At 41.1% G+C, this 21,859-nt stretch overlaps 1 protein-coding gene across 2 annotated transcripts in view; it reads left to right on the forward strand.

Annotated features, from left to right (window-relative positions):
- Positions 1-21,859, forward strand: part of PELI1 (pellino E3 ubiquitin protein ligase 1) — a 59,815-nt gene that overhangs the window by 12,307 nt on the left and 25,649 nt on the right. Inside the window, exon 1 of one of the 2 annotated variants that reach the window (XM_029071886.2) lies at positions 16,645-16,737. The exons of the other annotated variant lie outside the window; for it this stretch is intronic. The gene's annotated coding sequence lies outside the window, so the exon portion shown is untranslated. Of the gene's footprint in view, positions 1-16,644; positions 16,738-21,859 lie in introns of those variants that run through there. 2 annotated transcript variants of the gene reach the window in all.

Raw genomic sequence — 21,859 nt, forward strand, 5'->3', positions numbered from 1 at the left:
GGAGACAAAACCAGAAACAGCTAATAAACATTGAAGATATATACCAGAGCAGCATTTTGTTGTCTCTGTGACCTTTTCAGTCCCTTCCCTAGGTAAACAGAAAAACTGCCTAAGTCTGGGTATAGCACTGAGAGAGTACAGAAAATAGTTGCTTCCAAAGTGAATCACATGAATGACCTGAGATCCCTGATAGAGATGGTATACCAAGGAGCCATTAGAGTAATATATTTTCTTAAATCATTATTCCAACTTGTTTCTTTACCTATCTTTCCTTTTCACAGAAATAAGACAAAGAACTAGTAACCCTTCAGCTTCTCCACAACATGGAATTCTGACAATTACGCCCTGTTGGACTTGAAAATTCTTTTTAAGGGATTCCTTTATTCAATGGAAAAAAATTATAGTTAGTAATCAAGTGGCGAAAAGCATTCTCATACAATTCTGAATGTTTTCATGGTAATTTTGATATTTAGGCGCTCACTGTTTGCTTAGCACTAGGATAATTAGATCAAACACAATCCCTGTTCCACATGGAGCTCACAATCTAGGGGAAGGGAGAATAGATATTTAATCCCCATTTTCAAAATGAGTAAACTGAAGCTCAGAGGGAGGCACATTCAGGAACCTCCTTTCTCCCCTTCTCCCACTACAGTCCAGCCATTAGACTTCACTCCTCTGATAGGCTACTAAGTGTACCCCATTCTCATCTCTCTTTCACTTGTCGACCCTTTGCACCCCTCCTGCCTGGAACTCCCTCCCCCTTCATATCCGACAGACCGTCATTCTCCCTATTATCAAAGCTTTCTTCTTCTCCCACTCCCTTCTGCATCGTCCTGATTTGCTACCTGTATTCATCACCCCCCTGCCAGCCCCACAGAACTTAGATACAGCTCCATAATTTATATTAATGTCTGTCTCCCCCTCTAAGCTGTAAGCTCACTGTGGGCAGGGAATGTGTCCGTTTATTGCACATAGCAAGCACTCAGTAAATATAATTGATGGATTAAAATCACATCTTTTCCAGAAAGTTATCCCTGATTAATCTATCCGCTCCCTGCTTCTATTTTCCCTCTCTCCTATGTCACCTATGCACTAGAGCCCATATGCCCTAAGATCTTAGGTTCTTAATCCTTTGCTTCCCTCCAGCCACAGCACTTAGAAACATATCCTTAGAGTCGGTTGCTTCCCCTACCTGAAACTTGTTTTAAGGTACCTCCCCCATTAAATTGTAAAAATTCTTAAGGTCAGGGATCATTTCTACTTTATTGTATTCTCAAGTGCGTAGTTCAGTTCTTTCCACATAGTGAACACTCAATACTGTTGACTGATTGAAAGAAATGAAGTGACTTGCTCAAAGTCTCACAGAGTTGGAATTAGAATTCCAGTCCTCTATTGTCCCATACTCATGTAACCACTGTAGAATTTTGTACATAGAATATCTGGCAAAATGCAGTTTCCTCAGTTCAGGTTGTTCCGATAAGCATAAAATTTAGCTTTTTTCCACCTTAGTCCATTATTTATCCTCTCTCCTCCAATCCCATTTTAGTAAATTAAAATATCACTGGGAATAGCCTCTATAAATAGGATTGTCATTTCTGTATATTGGAAATTTTATGATATTGAAGTAGAATTTGAGTGACTTTTATCCTGTAAATCATCATTTATTAAATATCTTCAAAGTAACAGTATATCTTTAATACTGCATCATTGCACCATATCTTTAATGCTCTTTCCCTTCCATCCAAACTGCTAGCACTTAATACAGTCAACTCATTCTATCCCAGCAGGATTACTGCATCAAGCCTCCTTGCTGACCTCCCAGCCTCCTATCTCTCCCCACTCCAGCCCATACTCCACTCTGCTGCCCGGATTATTTTTCTACAAAAATGTTCAGGACATGTTTCCCCACTCCTCAAAAAATTCCAGTTGTTGCCCATCCACCTCCGCATCAAACAAAATCTCCTCATCATTGGCTTCAGAGCACTCAATCACCTTGCCCCCTCCTACCTCACCTTCCTACTCTTCTACTACAACACTTTGCTCCGCTAATGCTGACCTTCTCATTGTGCCTCGATCTCGCTGCTGACCCCTTGACCACATCCTGCCTCTGGCCTGGAACACCTTCCTTTCTCAAATTCGACTCTTCCCCTTCTTCAAAGCCTTATTGAAGGCACATATTCTCCAGTTAGAAGGGAAGAAAGTGAAGGTTCCCAAGTTCCCTCCTGCTGCCAACATAATAATAAATATGGTATTTGTTAAATGCTTACTATGTGCCAGGCACTGTACTAGGCACTGGAGTGATACAAGCAACTCGGGATGGACACAGTCCCTGTCCCATGTGGGGCTCACAATTTCAGTCCCCATTTTACAGATGAGGTAACTGAAGCACAGAGAAGTGATTTGTCCAACGTCACAGCAGACAAGTGGATTAGAACTCATGATCTTCTGATTCCCAGGCCCAAGCTCTATCCACTACGTCATGCTAAATTGACTTCTTCTAGGAAAAGGTGTTAATTGTCAGGGAGTAGGTTAACTAGGGCTTAATGGAAGAAGTATTCTCTCTGGAAGCCTTGGAGTTCTTTCTTCTGTTCCTTACTTGAAAATTAACCATCTACTTAGCCATTAATAGTGTCACTCCCTGATCTTATTATTTACTTGATCATTTTTACCAGTAAAAATCTAACTCTGTGCTTCACTACAACTCTATAATCTGTCTTTTTTTTATGGTATTTGTTAAGCACTTAGTACATGTCAAACACTGTTCTAAAAACTGGGGTAGGTACAAATTGATTAGGTTGGACACATTCCTGTCCCACATGGGGCTCACAGGCTTAGGAGGAGGGAGAACAGGTATTTAATCCCCATTTTACAGTTGATGGAACTGAGGCACAGAGAGGTCAAGTGACTTGTCCAAGGTCACAGAGCAAACAATTGGCAGAGCAGGGATTAGAAGCCAGGTCCTCTGACTCCCAGGCCCCATGCTCATTCCACTAGGCCAAGCTGCTTCTCCAATCTTCCCTTTCCTCTCCATCCAAACTGCTAGTATGCTGAACCAAGCACTTATAGCCTGCCTCTACTACTGCGTCGACCTCCTCGCTGATAACCCTGCCTCTCCCTCCTAAAGTCCATACTTCACTTTGCTGCCTAGATCATTTTTCTAAAAGAAGTTAAATCCAAAGTTAAATCCCCCTCCTCAACTTCCAGTGGCTACTCACCCACTGCCACATCAAACGAAAACTCCTTAATGAATGGCTTGAAAGCACTCAATCAGCTCTCTCCCTCCTACTTTATCTCACTGATCTCCTACTACAACCCAACCACAGTTTGCTGCTCTTAGGCCAACCCACTCTCTGCTCCTTCATCTCATCTTTCCCACTGCCAGCCCCTGGCCCACATCCATCCTCTGTTCTCCATTTCCAACAGGCCACCATGCTCCCCACTTTCATAACACTCTTAAATCATGTCTCCTCCAAGAGGCCTTCCCTGACAACATCCTCATTTCCCCTCTTGCTCCCCCTCTATGTACTAGGCTGTGAATCCTTTAAGTACTTGGATACTCATCCCAGGTCCATGGCATTTATACTCTATTCTCTTTCCCCTACCTGTAATTTATTTTAATATCTGTTTCCCCCATAGACTGTAAGATTGTTGCGGGCAGGGCTCATGTCTACCAACTCCACTGTATTGCACTTTCCTAAGCATTTTCTATAGCGCTCTACTCACAACACTCAGTGTAGGCCATTGATATATTGTCACTGCGGTAAATTCGTCATTCTGGGAGCTGTATTGGCATTCACCGTAGGGCTCTCCTGCAGAAATATTCTGTTAGAAGACCACTATAGTGTTTGCGGTTATACTCTGTCCTTAACCACACACCCACATTTGAAAATTAACCCACTAGTCTACCAAAATACGGTAACTTGGTGGATATTTTTTGTAAACGTGATTCGTAATACTGTTGCTATTGATAAATGTGTAGCACTGTAGGTGTATGTAATCCCAGCATGGGGAACATTTACAGAGATTATCTGGTTGTGGGCTTAACCCGTCAATCAGTGGTATTTATGGAACGCTTTCTGAATGCAGGGCACTCTACTAAGCACTCGGGAGAGTGCATTATAACAGAGTCAGTTGACAGGTTCCCTGCCTTTTTAACAGCAATTTATTTTAAAAAGCTACCCTGAGCCATAGCTTTCAGGCACTGGTGAGGCAGGAGCCCTGAGATAGGAGAACCTGGAGCCTTTTGGATAATTAAGGGCAGGGAAAAGGGGGAATTTGGCTCAACATCAGAGTTTGGGGTTTTTGTCCTTTTGGTCCTTTGCTTCCTTGTGATCCTTTTGATTCCTTTAGGTCCTGATTTGAGCACAGAAGTACTGATGAGAATAGGGAGAAAAGCAGAGGGAGAGAAACATGGTTGGAGATCAGGTAGTCTTGTTTGTAACTAATAACTATATGAACAGACCATGCTAACCTTACAATGTGGTCCATTGAAAACTGATTCTATTCTGTGGAATGTGGCTGTGTTCTCCAAAGATAACTTCTGTAGAAATTCTTAATTATGAAAGATCTGTATTTTAATAACCACGTCTTATGTATATAGGAGTAAGAGAGTTGATTAAATTTTTAAATCGTCAACTATCTCCTTTTTGAAAGTGCTACGAAAAGCAGACAAGACTAATTTGAATCTGTTTTTCCTTTCAGTTCTAATTGCAATATGATTAGGTATTTCAGAAAAACTGCCGATTTGAGGCTTAAACAAATGAGATCTGAATCTATCATCCTAAGAATAAAATTTTGTGTGTCCTTTAATGCTAAAGGAGATAGATCAAAATGCTTAAATGTATGTTTCTCTCTCAAAAAAAATTGTTCTGAATACAACTGAACATCTCACTTCATTGCTGTCTCAAAATTTCCCTCGGCTAACATTTTGTGCCAAAAATCTTGCTTTCTTCCATCTACCCACACATCGATATAGGCAGCACAGTGGATTTGAGATTGTGGTTTATTTCAAAACAACATAAGCCAGTATTGTTAAACTCTGCCCATGAGTCAGAAGAGAACTGGTGGTGAAATACTCACTTGATGTGTGAAGAACCCAATTGACTCAAAGTCCTGTGACCTTGTGCTGGAATGGTGCAAACAGGAAAACACTGGTATTTAACATGCAGTTAGCAAAGGTCAGGGGAGTGGCCTTCATTGGACTCTAGCTTCCTTTGCCTAGTGATCAAAATGCCAGTAACAAGCTGATAGCCTCACAGGCTTAAGTTCTCAAACTCAAAAGCGCAGCTACTGTCTGATTGGCGATGTTGAAGAAACCACTCCCTTGGTGAACTCATTCGCTCTCACGGCTTTGACTACCATCTCTACGCAGATGACACGCGGATCTACATCTCCACCCCTGTCCTCTCCCCCTCCCTTCAGGCTCGCATCTCCTCCTGCCTCCAGGACATCAGCCCGCCACCTAAAACTCAACATGAGCAAGACTGAGCTCCTCATCTTCCCTCCCAAACCCGGTCCTCTCCCAGACTTCCCTATCACTGTGGATGGCACGACCATCCTTCCCGTCTCTCAGGCCCGTGATCTCGGTGTCATCCTTGACTCGTCTCTCTCGTTCACCCCACGCATCCTATCTGTTACCGAGACCTGCCGGTTTCACCTTTACAATATCGCCAAGATCGGCCCTTTCCTCTCCACCCAAATGGCTACCTTACTGCTACGGGCTCTCGTTATATCCTGGCTAGACTACTGTGTCAGCCTTCTCTCTGATCTCCCTTCCTCCTCTCTCGCCCTGCTCCGGTCTATTCTTCACTCCGCTGCCCGGCTCATCTTCCTGCAGAAACGATCTGGGCATGTCACTCCCCTTCTTAAACAACTCCAGTGGTTGCCTATCGACCTCCCCTCCAAACAAAAACTCCTCACTCTAGGCTTCAAGGCTCTCCATCACCTTGCCCCTTCCTACCTCTCCTCCCTTCTCTCTTTCTACCGCCCACCCCGCACGCTCCGCTCCTCACCGTCCCTCGGTCTCGCCTATCCCGCCATCGACCCCTGGGTCACGTCCTCCCGCGGTCCTGGAACGCCCTCCCTCCTCACCTCCGTCAAACTGATTCTCTTCCCCTCTTCAAAACCCTACTTAAAACTCCCCTACTCCAAGAGGCCTTCCCAGACTGAGCTCCCCTTCTCCCTCTACTCCCTCTACCAACCCCCTCCTTCACCTCTCCGCAGCTTAACCCTCTTTTCCCCCCTTTTCCCTCTGCTCCTCCCCCTCTCCCTTCCCATCCCCTCAGCACTGTACTCGTCTGCTCAACTGTATATATTTTCTTTACACTATTTATTTTGTTAATGAATTGTACATCGCCTTGATTCTATTTAGTTGCCATTGTTTTTACGAGATGTTCTCCCCCTCGACTCTATTTATTGCCATTGTTCTTGTCTGTCTGTCTCCCCCGATTAGACTGTAAGCCTGTCAAACGGCAGGGACTGTGTCTGTTGCCGACTTGTTCATTCCAAGCGCTTAGTATAGTGCTCTGCACATAGTAAGCGCTCAATAAATACTATTGAATGAATGAATGAAACCATGCTGCAGGTTTCAACCCTCTATTTAATGATAAGGCTTGAGATCAGGTCCATCTCAACCTGATCTTTGATTGGAAGAAGAAAGCCAGTTGTGAGAGGATTTTGTGGGCCATCAGACCCACAGCAATAAGGGTGGGGAGGCAGTTGTCAGACACTCAAAAGTCAAAAGAGGAGGAAGAATCTGTTGCTATTTCAGAGGATTAGTGGCAGGAAGGTAGACAAATGGGTAAGTAACTTCCCTTTAGGGGGAAATCCTCCCAAAACCAACATTCAGCTTTAACCAAAAGCCAAGCTGGGTTGCCAAATCTTACTCCTTTGACTGTGACCAGGTTCTTTAACCTGGTTATTTATCTACAACTTTAAAGCTATATATCTCTATCTATAAATAGATAGATCTGTTGCATCTAAGAAGTTTGGATAGTATTAGATTTTTTAAAAATAGCTCCTCCCCTGGTCCTTTTCAGCCTTCCTATATTGATACCGAGTTTTGTTGTCTTTGTTTTTGTAAACTCATTATGGCCAGGGAACCTATCTGCTAATGTACTTTTGTACTCTGCACATAGTGAGCGCTCAAAAAAAGGATTGAGTGATTGCTCTTGCACTCCCCACCTTATGGTGCCCATCTGACTCTTCTCTATCTCCCCAAAAGTACAACTATGATTCCCTCTTCAATCAATAACTCTTGGAGGGAGGGAGGATAAAGAACATGCTTGCCAAAGGAAAACCATAGTGAAGGAGGGCAGACTTAATCTTTGCCCTGGTGACATCCCCTGGTCTCCTCTTTTTCCCCTGCTTTAGCAAGTGTGGTTTTGCTTATTTGTAATGTGCTTTTTTCTGTTTCAAAGTCAACTTTTTAAAATGATATCTCCCTCCCTGGGTAGCTGTGTTGCTTTTAGCCCCAATAAAGCCAGAAGAGAAGGAGAAGAGTTCTTCCATATGTCACATTACTAAAATGTAAAACATATTTGTACAATTTTGCAGGTAAGGAAAGCAAAAACTATTGTTTTAGGACTGCTGCTCCCACACTTTATCTTTACCAAAAGACTAAGAAAAGTAGTTCAATATCTTTATTGAATTACCGTTTCCATGTAAAAAGTAAAAATTAACAATCTTCCCAAATAATATTTTGATGGATGCTTACTTTAATCTGTACTTGTTTGGTAATGTCTTTATCTGTTGTCTCATCTTTGTTTATTTTTGTGACTTCTTGTTGGGACTGGGAAATGCTGTATGGTGCTAAGAGTTCTCCAGTGAGTAGTTTTATGTTAAATGACTTGGAATCTGGAGATTTGGTTTAAAGACTAAAGTTCTTTACTGTATATTGTAAAAATACTTTATCTCTCATTTTGCTTTTATTTTTATGGTCATATAATATAGCAGTGTACTGTTGCATCAAGATTAACTAGTTGGCAGAGCTTCAGAAATTTTGCCCTGGCTCAGTTTCTTGGAAAAAACACCTTCATGTCCTCGTTAATCCCTGGACCAGAAATTTAAGTGGAGATGTAAAAATGTCACCCTAGCTCCCTCTGTCCCTTTCCATGTTTTAATCTTGCTCATAAGAGGCAGTCAGAGCATGGATTTGGAGTTCCTTGGATTATGGGCTCTTTACTAGTTTCCTAATTCAAACAGGGAGTATTGAGTATTTAAAGCTCCACCACTTGATTGCTGCACAGTGACCTTCAGCATTTTCTCATGGACCACTTGAAAAGCATTTCGGTGGGGAGAAGTAAGAACAGTTTGGCAAGACCAGGAAGTAAAACTTGAGTTGAACAGGCAAGTAAACAATTTCTAGATCTTACTCTGAGCTATTCAAACATCTTACTTTAACATTACAGGGTACCTGTGACCTTTTGGTTAAGATGAAAAATATTGAGTGTGCATTGCAAATAGATAATTACACACTCTTTGTTATCCTTCTCCATTGTCATCCAGAGTCAAAAAGGAGGAATATGTCGAAAGTATGATAGGTCAGGGATTCTTACCCTTTCAGTATAGGGCTAACCAACTATCATATAAATAAACTGGGTAATAATTTAACAAATCAAAACTATTTGCATCCTGCTTTGGTCACTAGGGTGTTGAGAGTAGCAGTATTGATTTTAAAATTTCCAAGTTCAAAAAGAAAATTAAATGTGCTTTTTGTGCTGTGGTTTGCATGAGGTAATTACTTATGTTCAAGTTAATAAACTGACTTTTCAAAGTGGTATTCACTGGAGATGATGTAAGGGTACTGGCACAGAATATACCTACAATTCACATCTGTAGCTTTATAAAAAAAAAATCCCCACAAGAGTGGGAATTTAAGCCTCTGTTGTTGATTTGTTTCAAAGGTGGGGGTTTCCCTAAGTGGATCTCTTGGCCTTGAAGAGTGAACAGGAAAATGGTTTGTTAGGTTTGAGTAACCAGCTCAGTGTAAGGGAAATTCTCCTATCGAATTTCCAGGAGACAGAGAAACAAAGGTTTCTAATCTAGAGACGTTTCAGAGAATCATTCCAAGGGAGATGGAGATAATTCTAGTAAATCTGGATTGACCTCACAGATATCGATTTTGGTGCAGATGCTAACACTGGCTCTACCATTTAATCTTCTCTGTCGGGGCTGTGATAGACCCCCTCTTATCCTGCTGGAAGAAGCAGGAAGTCTGCCATGATCTGCAGTCTGGGGTGGAAGGCGGACCGGGAAGAGGCTGGGCCCTGGGCTGCCAGAGATGCACGATTGCTGGAACTGATTGGTCTGATCAGATTTTGGTTTTGCCCACTATCTGCCCGGCAGACTTGTACTCTTTACTCCCCCTGCTCCTTAAAAAGTTTTGAAGAAAAGGGAAAAAAGCTGAAAACAGTAACAGAATTGAGTTTCACTTCCTTTTCTTTCCTGCTCACCGCTCTGTGCTAGTGCCAAAGACTGCTAAAATGGCCAAAATGCACACAGGAAGGAAAAAAAAGAGAAGCAGAGGGCCCTCAAAATCCCCAACATGAATAAATGAGTGGTTAAGTGGAAAAAAAAAATTGAAGAGGAGGTTTCTTCATTAGCAAGGAAGCACTAGTTTTATTTGTTTTACCGAGGGGTGCTCTCTTTGTACTGTTCCTCACAGTATTGCCTCTTTCAGCCAATTACGGCAACAGACAGTGTAACAGATGGATGTCTTTCTTTGGCTTCATTTTCATTTGGCATCTTTGGAGAGAGTAATGCCTTCTGTGACCTCAGCTATTGGAAACAAGAGTGAATCAAGAAGGGAGTGGATCAGGGTGACTTGGGTAGTGAGGGAAGGGCTAAGAATTATGTGACATTTTCTTTTTCTATAACCCACTTAGGTTATATTAGGTTATTACCTAATTGGGGGAATCACGTCGTTATTCTGTACTTCCTAGGCACCTAGTTCAATGCACTGCCATCAGCAGGCACTCAAATACTGCTGCTGCTCTCTGTACTTGGGAGGAGCTTTGGTGACTTTGGGCAAGTCACTTAACTTCTCTGTGCCTCAATTACCTCATCTGTAAAATGGGGATTAAGACTGTGAGCCCCACCTGGAACAATCTGATTACCTTGTATCTACTCCAGTGCTTAAAACAGTGCTTGGCAAATACCATCCTTATTATTATTAAGGTGGAGACTTCTTTTTTTTCTCAGTGTTTGTTGAAAATAGCTGAAATTTGTTAGTGAAAATGCTTATGCAAAAGTTCCTTTCCCTTAATTATAGTGAGCTTAATTTGGAGAATGAGGGAAACTGTGTTTTTGCTGTTTTTCTGATTGCTTGAGGAAAGAAATATCACCTAAGTGCCTCCAACGAAATGCCTTACTGAAAAAAGAGGATCTAACTAAGTTAGATGCTGGTAGATAATGCAAACTAGTTACTTCCTGGCCGATTGGGTTGGAGGAAGGGAAGAAAAGGAATGCATTTATTTCAGATCAAGGCTAACAAACAGTAAGGGCTTTTTTTTTAATCCTTTCTTGGGAATTCTCCTCTGAGAGGAGGGAGAATGAAAGCAAGCTGTAGAAGAGACTAGGAAAATTGTATATGAAGGGAGACATATAGAAAGGGAAAAGGAAGCATTAAGAAGATAGGGGGAAAAAAATCAAGAAACTCGTCTGTTAAGGAAAATAACACTTTGTTTTGCTTTTCTTGGAATTGTTGGAAAATTTGGGTTTCACAAATAGATCATTAGGTTAGGCCCTATATCTAGTAGAGCTGGAGACATATAGGAGAGATGGAGGAGATAGATCTGGCAGCTTTCTCTTTAAAACCAACAAATTTTAGTAAAGAACAAGAGAAGGAGAAAGATCAGGGTCAGTTATCCTGGTGAGAAGATCAGCGATTTATTGATTTCTGACAGCCAGGAAGCTTAATTGGAAATTGGGTGCCTTTAGAATTAATCTAGATCCTGGTTGGGAAAGAAGGATAAAGAATTAACCTTGTGATCCTTCCTTCAAGTCTCTTCCCTTCAAGTGTTGGTAAATGTCTGTACCCCTCAAAGGATCAGTGACCTCTTAGTCTGACTTCTTGAGTACAGTTTTCCCATTACAAAGCACAAAGTCAGCTATATTGGTTCAAAAGATTACTTGACATAAGCCTATAGCTTTGAAGTAGTTTGATGGAGCTTTACACTTCAGGCTCCTCGATAGAAAACCAATTATCTTTACCATTAGGCTGAATGTTTCTATTAGCACCTTAGACTGCCAGTATGGAACTGGCTCCAGCAGCCTCAGAACAAAGTAAAAAACATCATCAGGAGAGTTAGCAGCTCTTTCAGAAGGCTGGTAGGCAAGAGGGACATTAGTGAAGCATTAACTGTTAAATGAAGCCAAATATCTCAGAGCCATAGCCACATCCTACTTAGAATTTTACTGTGAGCCTCGCTTCTACTAAGCGACACATTTGACTAGCTAAGCAATTTCATTACCTACAAACCATACTTAGTGGCAAGAGGATCACCAACAGGAAGGCCCTAGAATGCATCCTTCATCAGGGAGGTTGTACTTATTTGAGCTTAACTCCACTGGGCTGGATATGTGCAGAAGAAGAGCGATGACTGCGGGATTAGTTATGCAGTTTCTCTATGTGTCACAAGCAGAAGTGGAATAAGTGGAAAGAAACAAGGATTTCAAAAGGTGCGATAGAGATGTGGAATGTTAAGAAATGAGATAGATAAATAAGACCTAGGGTGTCCTGAGAGGTAGAGAAGCAGAATTTCAAATTGATCAGCACCAATGACATTTATTCAACACCTAATACTGTGCTGCTGTAGATTCAGAGTTTTTGTCCTGAGGGAGCTGACGAGCAGACCCCGAATGGCAAATATAAAATTAATGAAAGAATGAGACTAGAAACAAGTGATAAAATCACAAGCAAGCAGTTAAATAAACAGATGCACATTAATAGATATACATGAGTGCTGATACTGGATGAGGAGCAGAGTGGCCTAATGAATAGAACCCAGGTTTGGGAGTCAGAAGGACCTGGGTTCTAATCCTGGTTCTGCCACTTGTCTGCTGTGTGAGCCCCATGTGGGATGTGTACTGTTTCCGATCTGATTAGCTCACATCTACCCCAGTGCTTAGTTCAGTGCCTGGCACATAGTAAGCACTTAACAAATGCCATAAAATTAAAAAAAGTAATAACACAGCTGATGAGGTTGGCATAACTGGAAACGTGGAAGTTACTCTGTAACTGTAACTAAGTAGCTAACATTAACCACAGCTTCAAAGCATAGGACTTCACATTTTTGTGGTGGGGAAAAGACTGCAGCGAGGGCATCACTTTTAAAAGCCATGTTTGCATATATAAACATAGTCTTGGGTTTGAAGAAAATACTACTAATTGTATATCCACTGTGCAAATGAGATTGTGACCAGTAATCTATTCCACCTTATTTACAAAGTATTTGAAGGCTTATAACGGATGGTTTGAAGATTGGGGGTTAAAACAATTTGGGGTGATTTATTAGCTTCATCCTGAAAATCAGGTCTGTTTTAGCTTATCTTTTAATTGATTCACCAATTCAGGAGCTCAGGGCACAGGCAGCTGAGGGTCAAGATGTTTCCAGTGCCTTGTACTTGAGGGGAGACTGCTGGGGGGGCGGGGGCGGGGGAGAGGGGAGACAGGAAGGTGGCAATAGCAGAGATTTCTGTAACAGTGATTCTTCCCCCAGGTGGACTTAGGAACTGGGCAGGTGTAGGAGGGCTCCGTATGGTACAGCCTTCCTCTTGTTTCCCCCATCTTTTGGGAAATGCTCGTTGTGGGCAGGGAACACATCTCTGTTATATTGTACTCTCCCAAGTGCTTAGTACAGTGCTTTGCACACAGTAAGCGCTCAGTAATTTTGATTGATAAATGCTCTTTTTGAATCAGCCACAGGTGAGGTGAGAAGTCTGAGAAGGATAGAGGGGAAAGCAGAGAGGAAGACCTGAAGAGGAAGTAGGAAGGGAAAGTCAAAACTGTACACTCATTGTGGGCAGGGAATGTGTCTGTTATTTTGTTTATACTGCACTCTCCCAGGTGCGTAGTACAATGCTTTGCACACAGTAAACACTTAATAAATACAATTAACTTGAGTGACTGAATGGTGTTGGGTATGAAAATCTGCAGCAGCTAAATCAGAATCAGTCAATCATTTATCAAGTGCTTTCTGTGTGCAGAGCACTGTACTAAGTGCTTGGGAGAGTAAACTATAGTAGAGTTGATAGACATGCTCCTTGCTCAGAAGAAGCTTATTGTCTTGAGGGGGAGACACTCAGGTAAGTTATGGATATGTACACAGGTGCATGGGGCTGGGGTGAGGTAAATAAAGGGTGACACAAAAGGGAAGAGAGGAGAAAGAGGGACTTAGTTGGGGAAGGCTTCTTGGAGGAGTTGTGATTTTAATAAGTCTTTGAAGGTGAGGAGAGTAATCGTCTGTTGGGAGTGAAGGGGGAGGGAGTTGCAGAACGTTTAAGAGGGGTTGGTGGCAAGATAGACGAGATGGAGATACAGAGAGTAGGCTGGTGTTAGAGTGAAGTGAATGTGCCGGTTTGTAGCAAAAAATCAGGTGAGATAGGAAGGAGCAAGGTGATTGAGTATTTTGAAGCCACTGTTGAGGAGTTTCTCTTCAATGAGGAGGTGGATGGGCCACCACTGGAGGTTCTTGAGAAGTGACAGGTACTGAACTTTTTCTAGACAAATGATGCTGGCAAAAGAGTGAAGTATGGACTGAAGGAGGATAGAGGCAAGAGGCCGTTGCAATAGTTGAAGTGGGATAGGATAAGAGTTTGGATCAATTTAGTCGCAGTTTGGATGGAGAAGAAAGGGTGGATTTTAGCAGTGTTTGAAGGGGTGGATTTGGTGACAGATTGAATAGATGGGTTGCATGAAAGAGATGAGTCGAGGATAATGCCAAGGTTATGGGCCTGTCAGAGAGGAAGGATGATTGATAGTCCTGTCTACAGTGATGGGAAAGTCAGGAGGAAGACAGGGTTTGGGTGAGAAGATGCGTCTGTTTTGGACCTGTTAAGTTTGAGGTGTTGGCAGGACATCCAAGTAGAGATAACCTGAAGGCAGAGGAGGAAATATGAAACTGCAGAGAAGATCAGGACTGGAGATGTACATTTGGGAATCATCTGCATAGAGATGGTAGTTGAAGCCAAGGGAGAGAATTAACTTTCCAAGGGAATAGATGTAGATGGAGAATAGGGGATGCAGAATTGAACCTAGAGTGACTCCCACAGTCAGGGAGTCAGAGGCAGAGGAGGAGCCTGTGAAAGATACTGAGAATGAGTGGCCAGAGAGATAGGACAGTGTCAATGAAGCCAAGGTTAGATAATGTCTCCAGGAAAAGGGGATGGTTCACAGTGTTGAAGGCAGCTGAAAGGTTAGGATTAGGTTGGAATAGAGACCTTTATGTTTGGCAAGGAGGTCATTGGTGCGCTCTGAGAGGGCAGTTTCTGTGATGGAGGCGGGAGCCAGATTGGAGGGTGTCAAGGAGAGAACTGGAGGAAAGTGGAGACAATGGGGCTTAGATAGTTCTCTCAAGGAGTTTGAAGAGGAATGAATCGAGGGAGTTGGGGTTATAACTGGAGGGAGCCATAGGATCAAGGGAGATCTCTTTACGATAGGGGTTACATGAACATGTTCAAAAACATTGCACAGTGACTATAAATGATGAGACCGTGTGTTCAAATTGGTGAGTGGGGGAGGTGGGGTAGAGCAGGAAGTCAGTGGAGTTAAGGAGTCTTAAGGGAGTCTTAAGTCTTAAGGCACAGAAGGGTCTTTGGGAACATCCAAATAGATGTTGACTGTTCTCTCCTTCCCCAAGGAAACAGTGTAGGGATGGAGAAAGAAGGAATATGAGAAAGGGATTAAAGTGGCTCAGAAAATTAGAGGTGGGGCCCGGGGTGGATGTTAGACAACTGACTGACTAGTAAATGGAGTGGGTGGTAGAGGCAGATGAGATGGGCTTCGATGGGCAGGAAAGAGAAGGATGGAGGAGGTAGGATGTTGCAAAAGTGTCAGTGAAGAAGCAGTGTGTCCAGTGGTTAGAGCACGGACCTGGGCATCAGAAGGACCTGGGTTCTAATACTGGCTCCGCCATTTGTTTTTGTGTGGCCTTGGGCAAGTCACTTCACTTTTCTGGGCCTCAGTTACCTCATCTGTAAAATGGGGATTAAGACCGTGAGCCCCATGTGGGACATAGACTGTATCCAACCTGAGTAGCTTGTATCTACCCTAGTCTGTAGAACAGTGCCTGGCACATAGTAAGCACGTAGCAAATACCATTTGAAAAAAGAGGGAAGATGACTCCTCCCACTTTCCCAGTGAGTTTTGGGGAATGGGAGAAGATGAGACACTCCCCCCCCCTCCCCCCCATAATGTGAGGAAGAGCAGTGATTGAGTCAGGATCAGTTCTAGAGAACTGCAGGGAACTCTCTGAGCATAGAAACAGAAGTCAAATTTATAGGGATTTTTCCTGAGTTTTTATTTTGTTTTTACCAAAACTGTACTAATTGGATAAATCTAAAACATCTATAGCCTATTTATTAAAACAGCCTTTGGGGATTACCTGCAAAATAGGGTCTGGACATGCTCAAAACCCTGAAGATCACCAGAAGCTCTTAACTGAATTTGATCAAAGTCCCTGGAACTATATAACTCAGAAGTTGTTATGCACATCCCTCCCTCCTACACTAGAGAGATGGAGCTGTGTGTATCAGGCTGTCATGCGTAGGGAGTTCTAAAACTATGTTCATCCTACCTAGAAGGAAGAATATATGCCAGACACCAGGAGTCTCCATGTGGGAGAATTTGGCATGATGAGCAGTAACGTTCATTTTAGGCCTTGAACTGGGATATTGTAATGTAAAAGAGGAGGATAGGGAATGGAGCCTGTCACAAAGCTGTCTGAAAAGGCTTGGAAAAAACCTGGCTTCCATTAAGCCTGATCAGTACTATTCATTGTTCATGCTTGGAAGCCCCGACTGTAATTTATTTTTTAGTTGGAGTTAAGGCATAAAGGAAATAATGGGATCAGTTGAAAATGTGACTGAATATTCATGTTTTTCATGCCTGAGGAACTGTAACAGTTTACAACCATCCGTGCCATTCATTTGACCTGGTTAGAAAAATACTCTTTCATTACATAGGAAGTGCAGCATTTGTGTCTCCCTCTTTCCTGAAGTGTTTTTTCTACAGGAGCTGACTGATAAGTTGCTGACTTGAATTACATTTGAAGAAATTGTACTTTTGCCGTCTTGTCACTGATGGCTGGAAAAGCAATTTAGATGTGCTTTTGAAAATGGGGAGTGTAGTTAGCTCCCAGGGGTAGGAGTTTGAGAAAATAAACCACGATTTGGGGAGTTCTGTAATTTGAATCAGGCTGGTCTTCAAAACTGTTCCCTACTCCCCTGCTTCCTCTTCCGTTTCTTCCCATTTGGGGTACCGACTTCCTTAGGGGAGAGGTAAGCAAGATGTGGATTCCGACTTGAGCCAATGGAGTGTGGAGTACTGAAGTGAGTATCCGATTTGCGTAGCACAGTCCCGCCCCCACACATTATGAAGTGTTAAGGAACACAGAGCAGACACTCATCGTGTGACTCTCAGGCGTGCTTGCCATAGTTCGTTCTCTCTGGATTTTTATCTTCTAATGAGAAGGCTGGTTTTTGTCCATCTTATAAAGAGAGAGAGAGCAGAAAAAAGAGGTAGGTGTGTCGGGTTTTATGTACCGTTTCTGCTGCCTCGAGCTAAGTAACTAGTCCCAGCAAGAAATGCAATAGCTATTTTAAGGAAATGATTTAGAGCGCTTTTAATCAGACCTTTTATCTAAATGCATTTCAGTGTTTAATATGCCAAATGCAATATTATTTATAGACTGACCTTCCTTTGAGGGGGAAAAATGGAATAAATATCACCCAGCGAGGTGCTAATATTCTAGGAATGGCCATTTATGCACCTTTTTATGTATAGTCTCCTAATTCTCCAAGGCACCCCGAGAAGGCATTTAGACTACAACTAGTACAAAGGTGTTTAATGAGTTAATGGTAAATTATAGTTTATTAAAACCCGTACGTTTTTAGCAACATTCTTTTCATTCGAAATGACACAGTTTGCCCTATCTGGCAATTTAAAACTTGAAATTGGCCCTCATCTTTTGCGTCATTTGTCAGGACTCTCTGTTATGATCCAAAGCAAATTCTTTTGTAGTGATCCAAATAATGTGTGTGAATGCTGTAGTTGTTTTTTTGGTGAGTCATTCAAGGCTTGTTAATAGGTTAGGTTTTTTACCTGTGGCTATTTGCTGGAGTCCACTTGAGTCCATACCTGTACAGATGGAATTCAATGTGAAAACAGCCATAGGAAAGAGAAAGTGTAATGAAATTCATTCCACTGTTTGAATAAAAATTGTAATAGAGATTTAGAATGTTGAGACTTTTGCATTTCACCTTCTTAAATGATTTTTAAAAATTAGAGGAAGGCAATTCAATCAAAAGGCTTTGGTGGCTGGGAGTTCTTGATCAAAAATGTCCCCTCTAGGGGCATTCAAGTATGGTTATGTTGATACACAGTATCTTGATTCACTGATGAAAATGTAGAGCCGATTTTTAATTTTTTTTGTCTGTGGAAGTTTACAAGAAGGAGGCTCAGTCTGTTTTTTTGAGGAATGCTGGCAAGCTGTTCTGTGTCAACATGAGGTCCCCTATCATTTCACTCTTCTGTGATCATGAACAGAGGTCAGTATGTTTCTCATGCATGCATTTTAGGAAAAGCCCCCCCGCCCAAAAAAAAAACAAAACCCTAAACCTATTCTTCTTGAAATTGTAATGTTATTGGTTCAGAAGATAGAAAAGATTACAGATTAGTGGTAAAAAGTCTTGCTCCTCAAAATAGTTTGCCTAATTTGTGTGTTTGTAGTATGAGATCATTAGTCTACCTCTAGCATTTGATGGAGAATGGGGTAAATTGCATGTAATTATACTGGTTTGCTGGCTGAGGCTTTCCTATGTAATATTTATAAAGGAAGACCACAATGGCAGATTTAAATATCCACTCTGCTAAAAAGTAAATGTTCTCAACTACCCACACAGAATGATTCTGAATTACTGCTATTATAAACTATGGGAGGATATCGTGGTTTGGACAGGGGGAAGATCAGCTGTTATTTTTCTACATCTAAAAACTGGGGGGCGAAAAGTGTATCTCTAATACAAAATAAAATTCTTTTGTCCTAAATGAAGCATGCTAAGTCTTATTCTCTTCTATTTTTTAAAAAAAATTTTAAACCACTTTGTGTTGTTTTTGGTGGTTAATTCACTTGTAATTTAAATCCCAACATTTTTCCATCCCATTATCCTCCTTTTCCAATGCTATCGAGACCTGTAGCGAATATCCATATTGGAGTTGCTGTTGTATTCATGTCACATCCCCAGGAAATTCCTAAGGGAGTTGGAAAATACTCTTTTCCAAATGAAATGGTTGAGGAAGGATCACCCAATAATTGGGTAAAATAGTGTCACTTCAAAAGGATTCAAACTGAGAACTGTATGGATTCAAATATCACTCAAGTCACTAGTCCGAATATCACTTTAACTACTCAAGCAGCAATTTCACTGTTTCATAAACTATTGTATAATGCTGTTCTGTCACCTAGCTTGTGTATCCAGTGATGGCATCCATTTCTGTGGAGTTTGTTGTGAAATGATTAATGAGAAACTGCTTAAACTCTGTAGTACTTACCATCACTATAAACAGCAGAGAATCCATGTGTACTAAATCCTCATTGTTTTGGATGTTGTGCCAGTGTTAGAGGATGGAGATGATTTTTGACTCTGTCCTCTACTGTCCTTGAAGCTCTAACTGAATCTGATTTTTGAAAATCAAGTGTTTGAATACCTAAGTATGGGAAGGTAGGAGTATTTGGTCATTTTAATTGCTCTTGGATATGGAGAGATAAGCATAAAATGGAAAATAAGTGACACTAAAAATGTTTTTTTTTTCCTTTTAACAGAAGTCTTGTTGATTTGATTAGCATATTGGACATCCTAATAATAATAATGTTGGTATTTGTTAAGCGCTTACTATGTGCAGAGCACTGTTCTAAGCGCTGGGGGGAGATACGGGGGAATCAAGTTGTCCCACATGGGGCTCACAGTCTTAATCCCCATTTTACAGATGAGGTAACTGAGGCCCAGAGAAGTTAAGTGACTTGCCCACAGTCACACAGCTGATAAATGTCAGAGCTGGGATTCGAACTCATGACCTCTGACTCCAAAGCCCATGCTCTTTCCACTGAGCCATGCTGCTTCTCTAGGGCTTTCTGCACATGGCAAATTAAAAGGAAATCAATTAAAATAACATTCAGAGTCCAAAATCAATTATGGGACCCAAACACTTTTTCTTAATACATGAGAAGCATAGAGACGCATACATTACCTTGTATCTACCCCAGTGCTTAGAACAGTGCTTGGCACATAGTAAGTGCTTAACAAATACCAACATTATGATGATGATGATGGCTTTTTTTGTAGTTGCCCATATTTAGAGTTGGTAAAGTGACGGAGAAGCCACATACCATTGAGAAACAGTAATGAATAGAACATGGGCTTGGGAATCAGAAGAACCTGGGCTCTAATCCCAGCTCTGCCACTTGCCTGCTGTGTGACATTGCACAAGTCACGTAATATCCCTGTGCCTCAGTTACCACATCTGTAACATGGGGATTAAGACTGTTAGCCGCATGTGGGACATGGACTGTGTCCAACCTTAGAATAGTGTTTAGTACATTGCCTGGCACATAGTAAGCACTTAACAAATACCATAAAAAAAAACAGAAAAAGCAATAAAATGGGCATAGTCTTTATAAAACACATTCCCAATGCCATAATTTTGTTTGCATTCAGTTTAATAGAATTTCAAGAAACGTGCTTGAAAGCACTTATTAAACAAAATCTTTACAGACATTGAAATTGATAGCAGTGAATATATGTGGTGGGTGATGGGAGTAATGTCAAATGTTCCCAATTTTAAACTTTAGATATTTGAGGTGTTTGTGCTTTTAATACATATTTGCTTTTGGCCCCAGTTAATCTTGCCACATTCTTCCCCATTTGGCTTTTACTTGTCAGGCATCCTTCAGGTAAATAATAGGTTAATTGTCTTTCCAAAGATGATACTTTTCTCTTTGTTCTACTGTTTTTGGAATTCACGAGATTATTGATGTGTCCTAAGAAATTGCTGAGTAAAAACACTCAAAAAGTCAGATATTGCATAAGAGAGGTATTGCTGAATCAGATGACTTTTTTTTTGGATAAGATAGAAAATGTTTGCTTGTCCAAAACCTGGTTAGTATTATATGTCTTTCAAAGAATTGAGAAAGAGGGAAAAAGGAAAATAAGATTTCCTGTATTTTAATTCAGAAGCCTGTCAGTATTAAATATATCCATAAACCTAGTGGGAAATACTGCAGTGTTCTCTCCCATTCCAAAAGTTGCAGTTTATACCAATTCTCCCGGCTTTCAGTGTTGGACCCAAGAAATAAAGAGTAGAATCTCGATATTCTCCGAGGAGATCCCTTCTCTCCAGAGTAATTTACTTATTCCATCAACAGTGACCTCTGGGTTATGCAAAATATTGTTTATTCATTCATTCAGTCATATTTATTGAGTGCTTACTGTGTGAAAAGCACTGTATTAAGTGCTTGGGAGAGTACTATACAACAATGAACAGTCACATTTCCTGTCCAGAAGGGGCTTACAGTCTAAAACACCTGAGAAGTGATGGGTTGAGTTTTGTTTACTATTATTCTGTTATTTTCCTATATTTACATTAAAATCATTTAATGAGACCTTTTTCTTTCTTAAAACTCTTAAGTATTCCACCAATCAAAAATGTTACCAGGAGTGAGATGCAATTCTAAATGCATTAGATCTTTAGGTGGAATAGGCAGCAGATGTTGCCAGGACAAACTCTCACACATGGATAAACAGAGAGCATTTTTGCATTGAATTTGTTTGGGGAAGACCAAACTACCACTGAGTAAATTAAAATTCTTTTTTGAGGTCTGGGTAAACCAACATCCGGATCTAAGGTAATTTGACTTTCTCCCAAGATATAATGAAACCACCTAAGAGATTTCATACTGAGAAGCAACATGGCCTAGTGGGAAAGAGCATGGGAGTTAGAGAACCTGGATTCTAATGCTGACTCTGCTACTTGTCTGCTTCATGGCCTTGGGCAAGACACTTGACTTCTCTGTGCCTCAGTTACCCTAAAATGGGGATTAAGACTGTGAGCTCCGTGTTGGTAGCTTGCTACCCAAGTGCTTAGTACAGTGCCTGGCATGTAGTAAGCAACTAACATACCATTAAAAAAAATTGCATTTGGAAAATTTCCAACTCGGTCTACCAGAATTTGAGAATTCCTTTTTACCCAGAGGAAAATCCTTAAATTGTACTATAAGAAACAATAATGATGTCAGTTTTACATGAAACTAACACCATTGTTCCAGTAATTTCTTCATTAAAGTCTGTGCTCCAATATTCAGTACAATCGGGATAGCTTGTATTTTTTTTCCCAAAATATCAAATCTATTTGAACGGATTAACATTTTAATTGTCAGGATTGCTCCAATTTAGAATTAGTAGCCTTTTGTCTTAGGTTATTTTGCCTTTAAAAAGATCAACTTGCAAAGAATGACTCATATTTTCTGTTTGACGTGAACTAGAATAATGAGATTTCTTTTGTGGACTTGGTTGTAGCCTCTATATATAGAACTAACCCAGAATTTTCTTTGATGTCTAAATGGAACAATTATGTATCTTTGTCTAT

Source organism: Ornithorhynchus anatinus, chromosome 9 (genome assembly GCF_004115215.2).
Source record: "Ornithorhynchus anatinus isolate Pmale09 chromosome 9, mOrnAna1.pri.v4, whole genome shotgun sequence".
Taxonomy (NCBI): domain Eukaryota; kingdom Metazoa; phylum Chordata; class Mammalia; order Monotremata; family Ornithorhynchidae; genus Ornithorhynchus; species Ornithorhynchus anatinus.